Below are 21462 nucleotides of genomic sequence, written 5' to 3'. Positions count from 1 at the left end.
TAAATTTTAATTACTTAAGGAACAAAAATTAGATTAAGTGCCATTCTAAACACAATAAACCTTAGAAATTTAAATGAAGCCAATTAAATTTATTATTGAATGCTGAAATTTAAATTAGGGTGTTACATGCCTGGGTGTCTAAGCCGTTCCACTTCTCAACCGCTCAAGGCGACATGGTAGACACTTCAAAAATCCACAAGTATGAGGAATGACATGGAATAACTTTTATGCTAGCATAACATCTTTTGAAATCATGCTTCATGGTTACATATGACTTTGCTCGAGGACGAGCAAAGATTAAGTGTGGGGGAACTTGTTGACGGTCCTTAAGTGAAAAATATATGCCATCAATTCCAGCATAAAGACATGAAGAATGAACAACAATTGTAGTGGTAAGAGTTATTACTAACAAATTCCACGAGTTTTGGTGGTTTGAGATGTTTTGTAGGATTATGCCCAGAATATGCAAGAAACAACACTAATTGGAGCATATACAAGGATGGTGAAATATGGATATAAGATGACACCATTATGAACATTGTCAAATGCCAAATTTGACATTGCCATGTTGATGAGCTCATCGAGAAGATCAAATTGGATATTTGGTTCACCAAATTCGGAGTCCGGACGCAAAAGTTATGCAAATTACAAGTTTCGGACATGTGTTGTGTAGAGGCAGCAGGCCGGCCAGCCGGCCTCACCTAGGCCGGCCAGCCCGACACCTTTGCCAAACACATCCTCCGTTGCCACAGGACCATTAGGGACTCACCAATGATACCCTATCACATGGGAGGCAAGCCAAAAGTGAAACTTTGACCGAAAGGCCTCATATGTCCCTCCAATGGGCTTCCAAAGTGACCAAACAAAGTATCAAGACCCAAACCAACTCGAGCAGGAACACACAATCTTCGGTGTACATGTTGGTGCAAAGCAAGGCCGATAGGAGCCAATCCCAGGCCAGCTAGCCTAGGAGAGGCCGGCCGGCCTACTAACTTTCATGCCTCAACCCGATGCAACCACTACCGACCTCCAGGAGTGATCAAGAGCGTCCACGAAAGGCGGTGCAGATTTGGCGGAGATCCCAGGCTGGCCGGCCGGCCTAGGGGAGGCCGACCGGCCTTCACTTTGTCACGCCTCGAGCCCATCTTTCGCGTGGAAGCTAAGCAGCCGACCTACTTGCGTGAAGTGCACGCGCTAGCTTCAGCACCGCCTTGGAAGAGCTATAAAAGGACACCCACACCTCCACTCCAACACACACCACCAAGGAGCAACACCACCATTCCAAGATGTAGTAGAGTAGTACTAGTTGGAGTTGGGAGTTAGGGAGAGTAGTGCAAGGTTTCGGAGGAGCCCTCGGCGGTCTGGCAAATCTTGTCTCGGCCCCTTTGTAAGACTCAAGTGCTTTATCTTATCTTCTCTATTTACTGAAATGTCTTTATGGTTATCTCTTCCTTACCTTAGTGTGTTAGTTAAGCATGGTTAAGTGTAGTGTTTATATTTTGGCACGGGATCTCCGTTCGACCGAATGCTCTGGTTGTCAATTGTGGCTAGACTAGTAATCGATAGTGTAGACGTGGTGTCTATATTTTCGGTTACCTGAGGTTGCGCCCAACACCACGGATAGTTGTGGTAGCCCCGGAGGTGACAAATCTGACCAGGCCATTGTATTCCACCACGTTCGGGTTGGTGTTTTCGTAGGGCTGTTGGCGGCCTGACCCCGATCACTCCTTCCCAGTCTTTTCGAGGATCGAAAAGGTACCATCGCCCCGATGTGACAAGGTGTAAACGTTGTGTTTGACCTTTGCTTAGTTGACCCCTTTGGTGAATTAGAGTAGAACCTCAGTAATGGAGAAGTAAATTGGAACCTTGACCTCTCTCGTTGACCTTCTAGCTTTGCTTGTCTTCTCTGCTATCTTGTCATCGAGTTCTCCTCTGTGTGTCACTTATCCAAAACCCCTATTATTTCTTATACCCCATATTAGTCTAGTCAGTATACTAGCTAGCAGTTATGTGATGGCAATCTATCAACTACTTTAACCATTGCTTCCCTGAGGATAAATAAGATACCCTGGAATACACTTGGGTGAAAGCTACAACGGCATCCGTTCGCTTGCGGATTTATATGTTTGCGTTAACAAATGCCAACAACTACTCACTGGAGCGAGTAGTTTTGAGGCATTTTCATAAAAGGTTGTATGCTACTTGGGTGACCAAACGAGGTCTATCCTAACTGGTCAACTTTGAAAATTCCCTAAGGAGCATAAAATGAGTTCTTGGTAATCTAAAATAGGTTGACATGAGTCTCCTGCTTGCTTAGACCACTAAGGGAGTTTTAGCTACGGAACTTTTTTGTTTCGAGTACTTGATGGGTGTTACTCGCTTACTCGAGATACCAAAAGAGTTCTATTTTCCCATAGTACTCTGAGTAGTTACCGAGAGACTCTTGTTCACCTATCTATCAAAGAACATCCAAGCTCCTAACTATCCAAGAGTTTTCCCCCGTTGGACAATAAAGCCCACAAGGGCATCGTTCAAAACCATTTCTTTTCACAAAAATCTGGATTAAGCTACGGCTTAAAACATCATGTTAGTGCTATTCCCACTTGGTTAATCCCGCAGGATTCAATCCTAACCGGTCAGCGCTAAAGTTCTGATTAAGAACCACGTAACTCGATCCTATTCGAGAATACTCTGCTTCCTAAGGCACCTATGGATACAACTCTTCGTATCCAATATCACGATTGAGTAGGTGCGATGCTGCCGGTGTTTACCGCCAAGCCTACTCAGGGATACCCTTAGCAGTAGGGTTGTAGGTAGGGATCGACTGCTCTGGATTGGATTGCTATTCCGGCCAGTCCACCAGGGGTGTACCCAGCGGTAAAGTTTCAGGATGGGGATCTTAGGACCAAGAGCTCGATGGTAACACAAAGATGCAAGGACTTAGACAGGTTCGGGCTGGGATGTGCGTAATACCCTACGTCCTGTGTTCGGAGTTGTATTAGGATTTGTGGAATGCTGCGAAAAGAAGAGTCTCTCTATGGGTCTTCCTACGCCTCCTTTATATAGACTAGGTGTCGTAGGGGTACAAGAAATGATATGATCGGGTTGTTTTATAAGGAAGGAGGTCGGTCAAGATCCCTAGATATCCAGGCTTCTAGCTGGAGCCTCTAATCCTGATCCACTAGAGATCCTTTCCGCACACAGCCAAGTCCTGCAGGCCGAGTAGTCGTAGCCGAGTCACGGAGTAGGGTAGTCTCCCGGGTTCGGGGACCCCACTCAGTAGGGAGGTACATAGATCTACCTCCGTCAAGCCCCCGAGTGCCGGAGGGCCGAGTCGAATTTGTGATACCGGACGAAGTCCTTCGGTGCTCTTTATAAATGTCCGTCGTTGTTGCAGATCTAGAACAGGATGCGCCCTTGGGCGCACCCGTTGGGTGTAGCCCCCGAGCCTCGGAAGGTTTTAGAGAAGCATTTTGAGGGTCAAAGAACTGATCTTTAACACCTGTCCATCCGAATGCCTGAGCATCCAGCCAACATCCCTATTGAACCGATCCCCTGAGGATACCAGCCCTAAGCCACCTTGAGATAGCCATGGCGATCGAACCCGACTCGATCACTCCAACCCTGAAGCCCTGGGTTAAGTCGCTGAGACTTTTCGAGTAGTTCCAACGTCCGGGCACTGAGGCCCTAGATGAGTCATAGAGACTCGCCGGGTCATACATGGCGCCCAGCCCCCGAGCAGGATCGCTAGCGGAGTCACGGAGACGCGCCGAGTAGTCACGGCGTCCAGGCCCTGAGGCTCTGGCTGGGTCACAGAGACACCCCGAGTCGTAGATGGCGCCCAGCCCCTGAGCAGGGTCGCTAGCGGAGTCACAGAGACACGCGAGTAGTCACGGCATCCGGGCCCTAAGGCCCTGGCTGGGTCACGGTGACACGCCGGGTCGCAGATGGCGCCCAGCCCCCGAGCAGGGTTGCTGGCGAAGTCACGGAGACGCGCTGAGTAGTCACGGCGTCTAGGCCCTGAGGCTTTGGCTGGGTCACGGAGACACGCCGAGTCGTAGGTGGCGCCCAGCCCCTGAGCAGGGTCGATGGCGGAGTCACGGAGACGTGCCGAGTAGTCACGGCGTCCACAACCTGAGGCTTTGGCTGGGTCACCGAGATACTCCGAGTTGTAGGTGGCGCCCAGCCCCTGAGTAGGGTCGCTGGCGGAGTCACGAAGACACGCCGAGTAGTCACGGCGTCTGGGCCCTGAGGCCCTGGCTGGGTCACAGAGACACGCCGGGTCGTTTCCAGGAATATCCGGAGCATATTCGCATTATGGTAAAAATCAAACCGTTATATCTCTGCGCGGATCTAGCGTGCCTGAAAGAAGAGCGGGGTTGTCAGAGGCAACGGTAAAAAGAAAGTTACCGTTTACCCGGCTTCATCCGCCGTAAGATTTCCAGCCCGATCTGATCCGGCTGTTGATTTCGGATCAGTGACACCCTAGGTGTCTGCACAGTAGAATTATATTTATTTTATGCATCATGTGCTTAATTTGCTTGAAGAAGGATCTTATTGTAAAAATAAAAGGTTATTTATGTAAATATGATTTAATGCAAGGTCCTTTCTATAACTTAATTTGAATAGGGAGAGCAAATATTGCTTTTGTGGAGGGTTTATTTGTAAAATTCAGTGTAATCATTACACGGCAGAAAATTTTACTTTTTAGTCTGAATTTGAGGTGAATTTGCAATGGAAAAGACAAAAGTCCATTAAATTCAAAATCCTTCCTATGTTATCAAAATAACTCTTTAACCTTTAGTGAAATCAATTTTTGCACAACATCAAAGTTGTAGATCCTGCAAACTTGAACAACTTTCATGTTGGGCACTTTTTCAATTGAGCCCTAGTTTAAAAGTTATTGTAGATTTATAGTAGGGCCCCTGGAATTTTCTGAATTTGCAAATAGACCCACCCTTCTTCTTCCTCCTCCCTCCCTCTCTGCTTCTCTGCCGCCGGCGCAGTTCAGCGCCGCCCGCCGCTGAGGAGGGCCGCAAGCCAGCTCCTGCTTCCCCACCGCCCCACGCGGCACCCCAGCGACCTCTTGGACCCACTCCCCCTCGCGCTGGACCTCTCCTCCCCTCGCCACGCCACCCGACCGAGCTCCGCGGCTGCCACCTCGCCGTCGTCGTGGCCAGCTCGCTGCAGTGCCCCGGATCCCCATCTCTCGAGCGCCCCAGCACCACTGGAAGCCCCACAACCCAATCCCTTCACTCTCTCGCTAGTTCCTTGCCCAAAAACACCAGAACACCGCCGCCGCTCGCCCGAATGCCGGCGAGCTCGAAGCTCACCGTCTCCCCGCACATCCACAACCGCTCTGCCCACGCTGACCCCGCCTTTAGTACTGCCCGAGTCTCGCGCAGCTCCCAAACTCCTCCGCACCCCCAATCCACCGCCGCAGCACGGTCGCCGTCGTGCTCCACCGTTCTTCTCCGCCGCCGTCGCCCTGCTCACAGTGGGCCACCTTAGTCCGACCATTCTAGACCCGTCCAAGCACACCATTAGGTGCGCCTTGACTTCCTCTTGCTCCCCAGTCTCTTTCCCTTTGCCGCCGGCGACGAGCCTCGCCGGGATTTGGCTGGTCAAACCCTCCCCCTCGCTCTGACTCCTGCCAAGGGCCAGTTTGCTAGGATTTGAAAACTTCTAAGGACCACTCTGCAAGTTCTCAGATCTTTTCCTTTTGTTTTAAGACTGAACTTTGAAAATACCTAGAAATTGGTAGAAAAATCAGAAAAATTCAAATCAAAATGTTTTGGAATCCTTGTTACAAGAACTACAAGTTTTGTTATATGCACATCTTCAGTTTTGGTCTGTATTTTAATCCAAAAAAAAGAATTCAATAATTAGGCTTTAATTGTTCTAGGAGTTCTACTTAATAATTTCATGTGAGCTTTGGCTAGCTTGTGTCTTGCAGTGTTACTAGTACCTGGTAAAAATTTGAAATCTTTTTGGCATAAATAACTAGGTCAAAGTTTCAAGATTCCTAAATCTACTAGTTTTTCTAATTTATTTGTGCTGGTAGAAATATTTAAGTTCTGAGTGTGAAACTTTTTCCATACTTACACGTCACTAAATCCTTGTTGTTACCCATGTTTGGGAAATTTTAGAGTTGTCTAACTATATCTTTGATTTAATGCTTGTTAAGTAGGCTTTAATTATGATAAATAGTTTCCTTGCTTAGAAAATTCTGAGAATTTTTGTGTAAATCTACTTTGGTCGTGTATTCATGTCTGTAAAATTTAGGATCCAGAAACACTAATTAGCTTTATCATATGTGGTTTAATGTTTTCAAAATTATTACTTCAGTTTTATGTTTAGATAAATTCTGAAAAATTTATGTAACGTTCATAAGAATATGAAGCTTCTTATGAAAAAGTTTGAGCTTCATAAGTGTTGTTTTTTGTTCTATAGAATTTAATCTTGTTCTAGGTGCTGTCTGAATAAATGATTTATTCTGATTATTTGGCTGCATAAAATGGTATGAAGCTTATAGGGTAGATTGCTCTTTGTACTTCCTGTTTGAGGTAATTTTTTTTGAATTTAAATGTTGTTTGTGGGTTGAGTTACTCATTTCTTAGCAAATCATGATTTGCATGCTTTATAAACTAACTAACACTTACTTTGTAAGTATAATCAAATTGTTTTATGAGGTTGATCATGTTGTTTTCTGTAGTAATAGTTATTAGATAACTACTCTATAAATGCTTGCCCAGATGATAAGAATGTCTGCTTAGTGTTAGACTACAACTTTATCGTGAAATATGTATGTGGTAATGTCATCTCTTGCATCACATATAGATACAACTGTTCTAGCGGACGGGACGTACGAGCTGATCCCGGAGTCCGAATAAGGTGATCAAGAAGCCCAGCTGAACGCCGCCATACTGACAGAAGATCCAGACCAAAGTTCGGAAGAGCCCAAGGCTGTTTCAGCTAGCGACTACCGTGAAGGCAAGCCCCGGACATAACCCAGTATTTCAAATTATTACAATATATCGTTATTACTTACTTGTGCATTTACAGTTCTTAGGATTTGAATTGAAACCCTAGATGCATGATCCTAGGAACCTATGTACTGAACACTAGACCTGAGTTCGAATAATTGCTAAGCTTATAGGACCGGTAAAAGTCGAGTGATTGCCTGTCACTCGCGAGCTCTATAGGAATTGCTTGTTTACTTTCTGCTATCAATATAAGGACGACGGACGGGGTCATGTTCGATATCATGACCTTGGGTGAGACCCCATCTGAGTTGATGAATTCTGCTAAGGTCGCGGTGTGTGGTAGCGGAGGTTAAGTTTTTGAACGTACTAGCCACATGCCGTAAATATGGTACGCGGTAAGCCTAGTAGCCGATCGGACCGGGGAGTGGATATATCTTTCACTCTCTCTTGGAGATAGGTTTTATTTATGATTATGTTGCGCAACACCACGGGTGCAGGGAGGAAGTTGGTGCCCTGTAGTCGGGGAGAGTGACCCTACCCACAAGCCGGAATGAAAGGTCAACGGTTATTTGGGAACGACCCGACGGTGTTCCAAATGTGTGTGTTAGGTCTGCCTGGCCAGGTCAACAAATTCGATTCGAAGCGTCCGCTTATCACGGTTTGGGACTGCTTGATCCCTTTGCCACACAGAGTAATAAGAGTAACATCATTTGATCAATCTTGATGTTTGACTAAAGTTCTACCATGGTTAAGTAGAGTTAGTTGCTTACATAGAATGGATAATCAACTAGAATATTGAAAGCTAAAATGTGAAATTAAGGACCTACTGTTTATTGCTTTTCAACAAAAGAAAAACCAGAGCCTACAAAACCCTACATAGTCTAGCTAGGTGGACTAAGTATATCCGTTGACGGTTAAGTCTTGCTGAGTATTAGAATACTCAGCCTTGCTGTTGAAACCTTTTTCAGGTATGGGTTTTGAGGACCAGATCGCTAGTCTGACTTGGCCCTGCTCTTTGCCTCCTGGCTGGTCCATAGAATGGGATCCGTCTTCGACCGGCAAAGACCCCGATGAGTGATACCTTGCTTGGGCTAGCTTGGTGTCCTTTTGCGACATGTTGTAGCCGTCGTGTTTTCTTTCCACTGCTTTTAATCTCTGAACTTAAACTTATGTCTTGTATAATGATTTACTAAGTTTGGATCGGTAATAATGTTTCAAACTTATTGTAATAACTGTTATGCCTGTGTTGTAAAATTATGGTTGTAATATCTCTGGACTCGTCATCGTGCGGGGTATGCTTGTTCGATCCGAGAAGAGGTAGTTGTATCGGGACGTTACCCGACAGACCAAGAATTGTTCCGTTTGAAGTGCGTTTGAGCCGGTGTTGCCTTTAGGGTGATGGCCAGCGCACTTGAGCCAGGATAATTCAGGTGGTTCTGCCACAGGATCTGCCCGTTATGCAGCCTCCGATATTTAAACAGGGGAGGCGGTGCGAAGCGGCCACCCTATTCCTGAGCACTCCAAAGCTTTTCGCCGCCTTGCTGACTCGGCGAGTTTCCAGAGCTCTCGGCTTTCTTCTTCCTCGCGATTTCCTCCCCTCGCCTGAGCCTCGCCACCGTCGCCAAGGCCGCCACACCTGTTGCGTCGGCGTCCTCGACCTCGGGGAGCTCCGGAGAGGCTCCGCCGCCTTCATCATCCAGGCAGAAGTGCTCACTCCAGGAGAGCGACATCCAGGACATGGTGGAGCGCGGCATCCTCCAGGAGAAGCAGATATCTAGGTGGCGATGCTACTACGGGGAGGAATTCCCATCGGAGGACACGAACTAGACAGTCGTGTTCAAGTCCTTCTACGAGAAGGGCTTCGTGCTGCCCGCAGGGGCCTTCTTCCGCGGGCTTCTTCACTTCTACGGGCTCGAGGTAACTCATCTCAAGCCCAACTCAATTGCCTAGTGTGGCAGAACCACCTGAATTATCCTGGCTCAAGTGCGCTGGCCATCACCCTAAAGGCAACACCGTCTCAAACGCACTTCAAACGGAACAATTCTTGGTCTGTCGGGTAACGTCCCGATACAACCACCGGTTCTCGGATCGAACAAGCATACTCCGCATGATGGCGAGTCCAGAGATATTACAACCATATATTTTACAACACAGGCATAGTAGTTATTACAACAAGTTCAAAGTATTATTACAAGTCCAAACTCAGTAAAACATTATACAAGCCATAAGTTTAAAGTTCAGAGTTTAAGCAGCGGAAAGAAAACACGATGGCTACAACACGTTGCAAAAAGACACCAAGCTAGCCCAAGCAAGGTATCACTTGTCAAGGTCATTGCCGGCCAAAGATGGATCCCATTCTACGGACCAGCCAGGCGGCAAAGATTAGGGCCAAGTCAGACTAGCGATCTAGTCCTCAAAACTCATACCTGAAAAAGGTTTCAACAGCAAGGCTGAGTATTCTAATACTCAGCAAGACTTAACCGTCAACGGATATACTTAGTCCACCTAGCTAGACTATGCAGGATTTTGTAGGCTCTAGTTTTTCTTTTGCTGAAAAGCAATAAAGAGTAGGTCCTTAATTTCACATTTTAGCTTTCAATATTCTAGTTGATTATCCATTCTATGTAAGTATCTACCTCTACTCAACCATGGTAGAACTTTAGTCAAACATCAAGATTGATCAAATAATGTTACTCTTTTTACTCTGTGTGGCAAAGGGATCATGCACTCTCAATATCCGCGAGAGACGGACGATTCGAATCGGATTTCCAATCTTGCAAGGTAAACCTAACACACACGTTTGGAACACCGTCGGGTCGTTCCCAAACAGCTGTTGACCTTTCATTCCAGCCTGTGGATAGGGTCACTCTCCCCGACTACAGGGCACCAACTTCCTCCCTGCACTCATGGTGTTGCGCAACATAAACATAAATAAAAACCTATCTCTAAGAGAGAGTGAAAGGTATATCCACTCACCGGTCCGATCAGCTACTAGGCTTACCACGTACCATATTTACGGCATGTGGCTAGTACTTTCAAACACTTAACCACTGCTACCACACACAGCGACCTTAGCAGAATTCATCAACATAGACGGGGTCTCACCCAAGGCCATGATATTGAACATGACCCTGTCCGACGTCCTTATAGTTCTTACAAAATGTAAACAAACAATTCCTATTAAGCTCGCGAGTGACAGGCAATCACTCGACTTTTACCGGTCCTATAAGCATAGCAATTACTCGAACTCAAGTCTAGTGTTCAGTACACAGGTTCCTAGGATCAAGCATCTAGGGTTTCAATTCAAATCCTACGAACTGTAAATGCACAAGTAAATAGTAACGATAAGTTGCATAATTTGAAATACTCAGTTATGTCCGGGGCTTGCCTTCGCGGTAGTTGCTAGCTAAAACAGCCTTAGGCTCTTCCGGACTTTGGTTTGAGTCTTCAGTCAGTATGGCGGCGTTCACTTGGGCTTCTTGATCAACTCCTTCGGAATCCGGGATCAGCTCGTACGTCCCGTCCGATAAAATAGTCATATCTATATGTGATGCCAGAAACGATATTACAAACACATACATTTCACGATAAAGTCGTAGTCTAACAACTAGCAACAAAACTTAGTATATGGGCAATCGTTTATAGAGTAGTTCTAATCTTAACTTCACTTCATAAAATGAATTGGGTGGCAGGTTTTAAAAGCGAACTAAAAAGCATGAAATATTTGACTATTTTAAAACTTAAGCTAATAATAGATTCTGCAGCTACAAAATTTATGCAAGGTAGTACATCTAATCAGCAGCTTGCAGTAAAAAGCTTAGCTAAAAACAGTAAGGCATGATTACATGAAGCATACTCAAAACAGATTATGTTTAACCAAAGATGAATTTCTACAGAACAAACTACCAAACCTATGAAGCTCAAATTTCTCAGAACATGCTTCATATGCTTAGGAACATCTTATAAATTTTTCAGAATTTATCTAGGCATAAAACAGAGGTAATAATTTTGGCAAAATTAAACCACAAATGATAAAACTATTTAGTAAAGAAAGTTCTATAATGTTTCTGGTTCTCAAATTTTACAAACATGGATATATTACAAAAATAGAGTTCTACAAAAATTCTCAGAATTTTCTAAGAAAGGATACTATTTATCACAATTAAAGTTTCCTTAACAAGTATTAATTCAAAGATATAACTAAACAGATCAAAAATTTCTTAAACTTGTGCAACAACAAGGTTTTAGTAACATTCAAGCATGGAAAAAGTTTCACGCTCAGAACTATAATATTTTTACTAGCACAAATACATTAGCAAAAATAGTAGATCTAGGAATCTTGAAACTTTGACCTAGTTAAATATGTCAAAAAGGTTCAAACTTTTACCAGGCACTAGTAGCACTGCAAACACTTTGTAGCCAACACCCACATAAAATTACTAAGCACAACTCCTAGAACAATTAAAGCCTATTTATTATATTCTTTTTCTTGGATTAAAAATTATACCTAAACTGAAGATGTGCATGTAACAAAACTTGTAGGCCTTGCAACAAGGATTCCAAAACATTTGGATTTGGATTTTTCTACGAATTTCTAGGCATTTTCAAAGTTCACTGATTTGAATTCTAGAGTTCATATCCATTTTTCGATCTAGCCCCTAGAACTTTTCTTTTCTTTTCAATGGAGGTCCTTGGCCGGAGCAGGGGAAGCACGGCGCGGCTATTCCCGGGGAGGATGGTCGCCGGAGGTGGGGGATAGGTAGGGGAAAAGCTATAGGATGTTGACGCGCACCTTTTGGTGCCCGAGATTGAAGTCGGGGTGGTCGGGAAGGTGGTCGCCGGCGTGGATGGCGGCGGTTCGGGGTACGGGATCGGCGGCGAGGGTGCTCCGGTGGTCGATAGGTGACAAGGAGCTGTCGGTGAGCTGCGCGAGAGCGAGGCGGAGCTATTAACGGGGTCTACGTGGGCGGAGCGGGTCTGGAGAGGCGGGTCGACGGTGAGCTCGAGCTCGTCGGAGCTCGGGTGGGCGGCGGCGGTGTTCTGGAGGTTTGGGGCAGGGAGCTGGCGAAAGAGTGAGCGGAATAGGATGCGGGGGTGCTCTGGGTGCTGAGGCGCACGAGAGCTAGGGGTCCGGGGCACTACAGCGAGCTGTCCATGGCGACGGCGAGGTGCCGGTCGCGGAGCTCGGTCGGGATGGCGTGGCAAGGGGAGGAAGGGTCCAACGCGAGGGGGAGTGGGTCCAGGAGGTCGCTGGGTGCCGCGTGGGGCGGTGGGCAAAGCAGGAGGTGGCCTGCGGCCCTCCTCGGTGGCGGGCAGCGCCGCTCAGCACCGGCGCGCAGAGAAGCAGAGAAGGAGAGAGGAGGAAGAAGGAGGCAGGACTGGTTTGCAAATTTTCAAAAGTTCAAGGGTGCCACTATAAAACTAAAATAACTTCTAAACTAGGGCTCAAATGAAAAAGTGCCCAACATGAAAGTTGTTCAACTTTTCAAGATCTACAACTTTGATGTTGTGTAAAAATTTATTTGACCAAAGGTTAATGAGTTATTTTGAAAACATAGGAAGGATTTTGAATTTAATGGACTTTTGTGTTTTCCATTGCAAATTCACCTCAAATTTAGACTAAAAAGTAAAATTTTCTACCATGTAATGATTACACTAAATTTTACAAATAAACCCTCCACAAAAGCAATATTTGCTCTCCCTGTTCAAATTAAATTATAGAAAGTACCTTGCATTAAAATCATATTTACACAAATAACCTTTTATTTTTACAATAAGACCCTTTTTCTAGCAAATTAAGCACATGATGCATAAAATAAATACAATTCTACTGTGCAGACACCTAGGGTGTCACACCCAGATCGCCATCCTCATCCATCTCTGTGAGGGGTACTTGGGGATCGCCCCCCATTTCAACCTATGGCGGCACTGTACCGCCTCAAGGGGCATCCGTCCAACATTTGTCGGAGTGTGGTGAGCGGGGCTGCCTTCTTGCTGCGCCAGGGGGCGTCTACCCCGATTTTGAGCTCTACGACCACAACAAGGGGTGGGCGTGGGAATGGTTCGTGGTGGCAAACCCGATGCCCTATCTCCCGATGCGCACTGGCCGTGCACCGGAGTACAAGGCGTGCTGGGAGGAGCCGCCAACCACCGAGGACATGGCGCAGGTGGAGCACCTCCTTTTGCAGACAGCTCACATAGCCGATCTAGGAGAGGGTCCACCTGGCCTTCGAGTACTGGAGTCATCAGGACCCGACCCGGGGACATGAGCACAAGGTCCCCCAGGAAGAGATCGCAAACCGGGTCGCCCGCATCATGGCAGGGCAGGTCCGAGACAAAGGCTATCCAAAAGCCCACTGATTGAAGTGGCCTACCGATGCCGTAAGTTTTTCTTGAATCCTCCGAGTTGTTTTGTTCATTCCGAGTTGTTTCCTCTATTTTTTATCTATTTTTCCGAGCGCACCTGTTGGGTTGTAACACAACTCAGATCCTTTGCAGGCCAAGGTCTTGGAGTACTGGTCCCCCGCTCCTCATCCTGATGGGGACCCTGGCAAGGATGACGCCGCCCCCGCTGAGTTGTGCCAGCCGATGGAGGAGGAGATAGAGTTCTCCTCCGACTCCTCCGTGGGGAGTGAGTCAGAGGTGGAGATCACCGGAGCCTCTGGGCTGCCGCCGTCGGCCGCCCCAAGAAGGAAGACGAACCGCGCCATGAAGAAGATCCTGCTGTCGAAGGCGGGGTTGGCGGTGGTGCAACAGTCGCTGAGGAGCTTGACCCGAAGGGGGACGAGCAAGGTTCGGGGAGCGTCGGCGCCCCCGGTTACTGTTGAAGTGGGGTCGGCATCGGCCAGCCCCCAAGCCGAGAAGGAGGCGGCCCAGGGACTAGGCCAACTGCATGGGGAAGTGACGCCCCCGCGTACCAGCTCTGGGGCTCAGCCGGCCTTGCCGCTGAAGCTCAAGTTCTCACGGCGTCGAAGCAGTGGGTAAGTTTCTGAATCTCGATCCCGGTTCTTGCTTGATTTTTTGTTTACTAGATCTGTGCTGAGCGCCCTTGTCGTTGGTGTAGGAGGGCGTCGCTCAGCGGTGCCAAGAGGCAGACGGAGGGGTCGTCCACTGAGGGGCGGCTCCAGTGATGCCGCAGTGCTGACCTCGCCGCGGGCGAGTCCGGCTAAGAGCTGCGCTCGCCGTGGGGAGGAGAAGAGGAAGAAGGAGGAGGAGGCCAGCAATAGGGTCTCCCCTCCTCTCCAGGACATGGAGATGCAGGATCCTCCCCGTGACGAAGGGGCGACACACGTTGTGGTCGAAACCCGTGAGGTTCTGGCCATCGAGGTGGAGAGGACCCAGGCCGAGCCCTCCAAGGGGGTCAGGACCCTGCCGGCCAAGGAGGAGGCCGAGGAGGAGGAGGGAGATGGCACTGTCTCTGGCAAGCTCGTGACGTTTGCCAAGCTCGCCCAGAGTTTGGTCGAGGTAAGTCTCCTGCCTCATTCTGTTTGTGAAGCCGATTTGATCTTGCAGCTGTTCTGTTGTAACGCCAAGTTGTTCTCCAGGCTCTGGTGGAGCTGTCGGAGTAGGCCGCCCAGGAGCTGGCCGAAGGGAGCACCGCCATCAGTCGGGTGGCGGAGCTCGAGGCCAGGGTGGCCGAGCTGGAGGCGCAGGGCCGCTAGTTGGAAGCCGGGAAGGTAGAGGCCGAGGAAACTCTGTGCAAGGAGAAGCACGGTAAGGAGTCAGATCGATGTCTACTGAGTCCTTTTTGCACTGTTTTGTCTCTGACTTACTTTTTGTTTAGAGCTGGAGGCCTGCACCAAGGCCAACGAGGAGCTGTAGAAGCTCCGGGAGGTGGCTGAGGCGTGGGAGGCCACCACCGAAGAGAAGCTTCGCCTGGAGCAGCAGGCTCGGCGAGTGTTGGCAGTCCTTAGCCTAACAGAATAAATCTACAAGCGTACGGATACCAATGTAGCTTTCACCCGGGAGTATTCCAGGGTATCGAATCCACGAGGAATGAGAAGTGTACTAAGTAGTGATTCTTGTTTATCCCGGGGGTATGACGGGAGTGAAGAGGTCCAGATAAGATATGTAGAGGTAGTCTAACGTTGTACTACTAACTACTTCTATCAAAAATACTTGACTTGTACTCTAGTTACTTCGGCGGCCTAAGCGAAGGGCGCAGACAAGGGTGAGAAGGGGCCCAACATAGTTTTGGCAATCCCACTGCTATGAAAACACCCGAACGTGGTGGACTACAAAGGACGGACAGGGCTGTCACCAACTGCCACCTACCACTGCAGTTCTGTGGGGTAGAACACAACTCAAGGTAACTAACCAAGTCTAGGTACCACACCTACACTATCAAGTCACTGACTTCTGCCTCACGTTAAGCCAAGAAGAAACCCCAAATAAGTAGAACTTGCTACTTACGCAGACAAGGGATCCCGCAACTAGAGAGATCAATTATTCAAGTACTAATAAAGTAAAAGAGAGAAAGTAATACTGGCGAAAGAAGAGGAAATTACTTGAATCGAAGCTTCATTCCTCCGAGGCACCAAGTTGGAGAGGGGCCGACACTCCGGCTTCTCTCCGACTCTCACCTCGCCTCTCTCCCTATTTTCTATGATACGTGGGGTGTTACGCTTCACCTTGGACATGCTCCAATTCACCGTGTCTTGAATGAGGGGTGAGCGGTCCCTTTTATAGTGCTGCAGAGGTCGGTTCTTCAGGTAGCTGCAAAGGTACGCAACCACTTTCTTGGCTTGAACTCCACGTGAAAGGGCGACTTGAGGGGCTGTAAAGTGGGGCCGGCCGGCCTAGGATCCTCCGATATTCAAATATGCCCCCGAGATTCCTTTTTGCAACATCGGTTGAAGCAACCTCCAATTGGATTTGGTCCAAACGGTGAAAAAGTGAGGCCGGTCGGCCTCACCTAGGCCTGCCGACCTGGGATTTCGGTCGTTCGGCCACCACCTTCTCGTGGACGCTCCAGATGCTCTCTGAAGGTTGGTGCAAAAGGCGGTTTGCTCAACCGACATTCCTTGGGCCGGGCAGCCTAAACTAGGCCGGGCGGCCTAGCTCTGGAGGCTTTTCAGCCCTTCGTTGCACCGACACGATCCTCTCTGGTCATAGATCCATCCTTGATGGGGGTGGACATTTGTACTCTGAATATGGCCCAGGATGCCTTCACTTTGGGTATGGGTTCAAGCCTTCCGGGTCTAACTTGTACATTTTGGGAAACTACCCTTTGGAATGGCTTGATTTCTCCCTCTAGATGATACTGGTAAAATCTCATGCCAAGATTCCACCGAAAGTATTCCGGTCGCCCGGATTCGGGCCTGCCGGTCCAAACAGTGTCCGTTTTGGGTCAATTTTCGATATGTTGTTCCTGAGATCAAATATGCACCAAAACTTGTGGAACTCATTAGTAATAATGGTTATGGCATGGTTATGGCTTATATTTCATGAAATCAGGTGGAGTGTTGGCGGCAAAAATCATCGATATCGACCGCCAACAGCGAGGTACGATTCGGAAATCATACGGCTATGTGTTTTCTGTCGTTTATCAGGCTTGGGCCGACCGAGATTGGTGCTTTTATGTAGAAGCAGAGGATCAGGCGGCACAGGGCCGGGCGACACTGGATCGCCTGAGCAGGCCGCTGGAGGCACTGCTTGGGGCGTTCGAGCCAAAGGGCGTGGCGGCGGCCAAGAGCCTATCTGAGAGGCTGGAGGCATCCCGTGGCCGACTAGAGGCTTTCATCAGGGGAGCTGCCAGATATACCGTGCAGCACACCCTGGGGCTGGTGAAGTCCCATCTCCCAGAGGCGGATCTGAATCTTGTGGGAGATGGTGTCCCTGAAGACTGCTCCGACGCAGACTGGTAGGCCAACCACACCGCTGTCCTGGAGATTGCCGAGCGCATCATGGCCGAGCTGTAGGCTGTTGGTCTCCAGGAATTTGTTTTATTTACTGTGCTGCAATGAGAGTTGGTCAGTGTGGACCAACTGAAAACAATATTTATGTAAATTATGCTTTAATTTTATTTGCTGTTAAGTTATGCACACAGTCCGAGTTCTTTTCTGAATTTACCGAGTAGGTGGAAGCGATCTCTGAGCCCTTTTTATAGCACTTGAGAGCGTATCATCAATGTGCGCAATTAGTTAGGGTGACACAGAGTGGTTGCTGAACGTACTCGGCTATGTTCAGTAAGAGCGAACCGGGTTGTTCCTGTCCGACTGGTCGGACTCCGAGTGGGGGCTGGCTGGGTGGCCGAGACGCAGCCCCCGAGCGTATTGAAAACAACTCGGTACAGAACAAGAATAAGCAGAGTGTGATGTATAAAATGCGACAAACTATATTAAATGAGTAGATGCGTACATAGCTTTGCATTTTCTATGTTTCTATGGATATAAGCGGCGCAGGTGCTTGATATTCCATGGGTTGCCCACATCTGTACCGTCTGGCCTCTGTGATGAGCCCATGGCTCCTCATGCTTCAGCTATTATATTTAGGAAGAATTCCAATGTGTCAAATATTTCTATTCCATTTGAATTACTAAAAAATAATTTGGAAGATCATTCTTATATGAAGCTTGGTGATTTTTATATTGACCTGAATCGTGTCAAGGAGGTCAAGAACAGCAAAGTCGGACTGACCTTTATGGGAAATAATCTACTCAAGAAACTAGAAGATAAGATGAAGTGGAAACCAAGTATTATTCAGTTTAGTTCCATGCCGGCTACTGAGCTCATGTGAAGATGCATCATTTATTCTATTTCACATATATAGTAGCCGCAATATTTTATTACTTAATTATTTTATAGCACGTCATTTGAGTCCTAGGTAATTGGTCACGTACGTAATGGTTTTGGGATAGCTAGTTGGTCACGTACGTGGAGGTTTCCATGTGTTGGTCGAGTCCAACCAGGTGGTGTGTGTGCGTTGAGTCCAAGTCAGAGTTGAGGCCTGCGTGCCTATATTAGAAGTCATCTTCTGTAATAGGAGATTAGATTGGAATATTTTTTGTCTCTTGTCTAGGGTTTCTCCTACGAACGAGAGAACATCTGATCTCATCTACCCTTCCGATCCCTCTCGGATTTGTGTGGAGCGCATGATCGAGTTGCTACATCTCGGGCGCGTTAGCATGGATTTCTTGGTGAGATCCCTCCTCTTTTGATCGTGAGTTGCTACTCACGGGTGGAAGGACCTGCTCGTGATTTGGATTGCAGTTGTTGTAAGCCAGATCCATTATTTATCTATTTATCTTGGTGCAAGCTTTGATATTGGGAAGATTTTTGTTCTCTCTCTTGCGTGGAATCAAATCTGTTTGCGGCTTGTTCTTGTGAACCAAATTATCATTATTCTATCCTGGTCAATCTGTGCACTATTGAACTTGGTTTCGCTGCCTGAGTTTCAGATTTGACAAATAATACTGCTAGCGTTGCTACTTAATTATATTCAAAGAGACTTGTGGATGCTATCCTGTGACACAATATACTTTTGATTCGTGTGTGCTATTCAAGAGCTGGGAACCGGGTGCTATTTAGAACAAAGGAAAATATTTGTTATCGGGTTACTGGTTGTCTGCTTGTTTCCTGCGGCTGCTGCTGTTGAACACAAAAGATTATTGATTAATTTATTTTAATTGCTGCGTGCTTGGAAAATAAGTTCCTTATCTTATTGGTTTGTACTGTGAAAGATCGGACACATTCCCGGGCATCGTAGGCGTGTCCTTATCAGTTGGTATTCAGAGACAGGTTGTTCACGGTACTTTTGACATTATTACTATTGATCTATGATGGATCAACTTTATTTGCTTGATGAGATGAAATTTATGCCACAACTGTCTCTCGCAACAAGTCCTAGTGAATACTTTGCTTGGCAAGATGCCATGGAGAATTTATTTGCGGGCCGTGGATTTAGCTCAGTTGTCAAGATGTATTATGCCGAAGAGACATTTAATAAAGATGATTTGCAATGGTGGCTTGATGTGGATAACCCTTGTCGGACATGGGAAGATATGAAGTTTTTACTCCGACAACGATTTGTTTATTCATCTGATGCCATTAAAAAGGTTGTTGCAGCTGTTACCCAAAAAGCTTTTGCTACCATGTCACTTATTAGCTCGAAAGCAATACAAAATGAAGATTCTCAGTTGTTGCAGAAGATTGAAGTGCATGTGGTCGAAGCACCAGTTGTATATGAGAGTGATGATTTTTCTTTGGCATCCGGACTACATTCTAGTGCTTCTTCTTGTGATACTCAGTCTGACATTGAAATTGATGATACTAATGATGTCTCCGATGGGCTCTCTATGATGGCGCAGGAAGCACATATTGATAGTACTGCAATTATGGTGAAGGGACAGCGTTCCAATATATTTCAGTCTGATTGCAAAATTCAAGATAAGGTATGCAAGCTCATTATCGATGGTGGTAGCTTTACAAATGTTGTTAGTTCAGATTTAGTACATGCATTGTCCCTATCTACGCGAAGGCTACCAAAACCGCGTTATGTGCATTGGATGAACCAAAGTGGTACACTGAAAATTACTCACAAGGCTCGAATAAAATTTTCAGTGGGAAATTATGTTGACTCCGTGGACTGTGATGTGGCACCAATGAGTGCATGCCATTTATTGCTTGGCAGACCATGGCAGTTTGATCTTGATGCGACACATAAAGGCCGTTCCAACTGTTATTCATTTGTGCATAAAGGTGTGCATCATATTCTAAAGCCAATAAAGGAAAGTGATATTAAGGCCCATGTTTTTGCTGGTGCAACAAGGAAGAAATCTGGTGTACACAGTACCTCAAAGTCGAGGACGGCTTTGGTTCAAGAGGGAGAGAATGGTGTGGAAATTCCTACTGTAAATGCTGCTCCTAGTGAGTCTGTAGTCAGCTGCAAGGAGCCGATCCAATTGGGTTCCATCTCTAATATTCTTGGGAAAAATGTGGCGATGACAAAAGACACTCTTGCTGCAAAGAAGGTTTCGAAGATCACTGTAATAAAGAAGCCAGTTGAGATTACGCCAAAGCCGAGGACGGCTTTGTTTCAAGGGGGAGAGGATGATGAGCCCATGGCTCCTCATGCTTCAGCTATTATATTTAGGAAGAATTCCAATGTGTCAAATATTTCTATTCCATTTGAATTACTAAAAAATAATTTGGAAGATCATTCTTATATGAAGCTTGGTGATTTTTATATTGACCTGAATCGTGTCAAGGAGGTCAAGAACAGCAAAGTCGGACTGACCTTTATGGGAAATAATCTACTCAAGAAACTAGAAGATAAGATGAAGTGGAAACCAAGTATAATTCAGTTTGGTTCCATGCCGGCTACTGAGCTCACGTGAAGATGCATCATTTATTCTATTTCACATATATAGTAGCCGCAATATTTTATTACTTAATTATTTTGTAGCATGTCATTTGAGTCCTAGGTAATTGGTCATGTACGTAATGGTTTTGGGATAGCTAGTTGGTCACGTACGTGGTGGTTTCCATGTGTTGGTCGAATCCAACCAGGTGGTGTGTGTGCGTTGAGTCCAAGTCAGAGTTGAGGCCTGCGTGCCTATATTAGAAGTCATCTTCTGTAATAGGAGATTAGATTGGAATATTTTTGTGTCTCTTGTCTAGGGTTTCTCCTACGAACGAGAGAACATCTGATCTCATCTACCCTTCCGATCCCTCTAGGATTTGTGTGGAGCGCGTGATCGAGTTGCTACATCTCGGGCGCGTTAGCTTGGATTTCTTGGTGAGATCCCTCCTCTTCTGATCGTGAGTTGCTACTCACGGGTGGAAGGACCTGCTCGTGATTTGGATTGCAGTTGTTGTAAGCCAGATCCATTATTTATCTATTTATCTTGGTGCAAGGTTTAATATTGGGAAGATTTTTGTTCTCTCTCTTGCGTGGAATCAAATCTGTTTGCGGCTTGTTCTTGTGAACCAAATTATCATTATTCTATCCTGGTCAATCTGTGCACTATTGAACTTGGTTTCGCTGCCTGAGTTTCAGATTTGACAAATAATACTGCTAGCGTTGCTACTTAATTATATTCAAAGAGACTTGTGGATGCTATCCTGTGACACAATATACTTTTGATTCGTGTGTGCTATTCAAGAACTGGGAACCGGGTGCTATTTAGAACAAAGGAAAATATTTGTTATCGGGTTACTGGTTGTCTGCTTGTTTCCTGCGGCTGCTGCTGTTGAACACAAAAGATTATTGATTAATTTATTTTAATTGCTGCGTGCTTGGAAAATAAGTTCCTTATCTTATTGGTTTGTACTGTGAAAGATCGGACACATTCCTGGGCATCGTAGGCGTGTCCTTATCACTCTGTAGGTGGTAGGATCTAGGAACCACTATCCCACTGACCACAAAGGGGCCTTCCCACGGGGAGGACAGCTTGTGAGCGCCGGTGGTTGACTGCATTCGTCGTAGAACCAGGTCGCTGACGTTGAAGTCGCGCTCGTGGATGTAGCGATCATGA

This window comes from Panicum virgatum, chromosome 5N (genome assembly GCF_016808335.1).
Source record: "Panicum virgatum strain AP13 chromosome 5N, P.virgatum_v5, whole genome shotgun sequence".
Taxonomy (NCBI): domain Eukaryota; kingdom Viridiplantae; phylum Streptophyta; class Magnoliopsida; order Poales; family Poaceae; genus Panicum; species Panicum virgatum.
Note: the sequence above shows the minus strand (reverse complement) of the source record.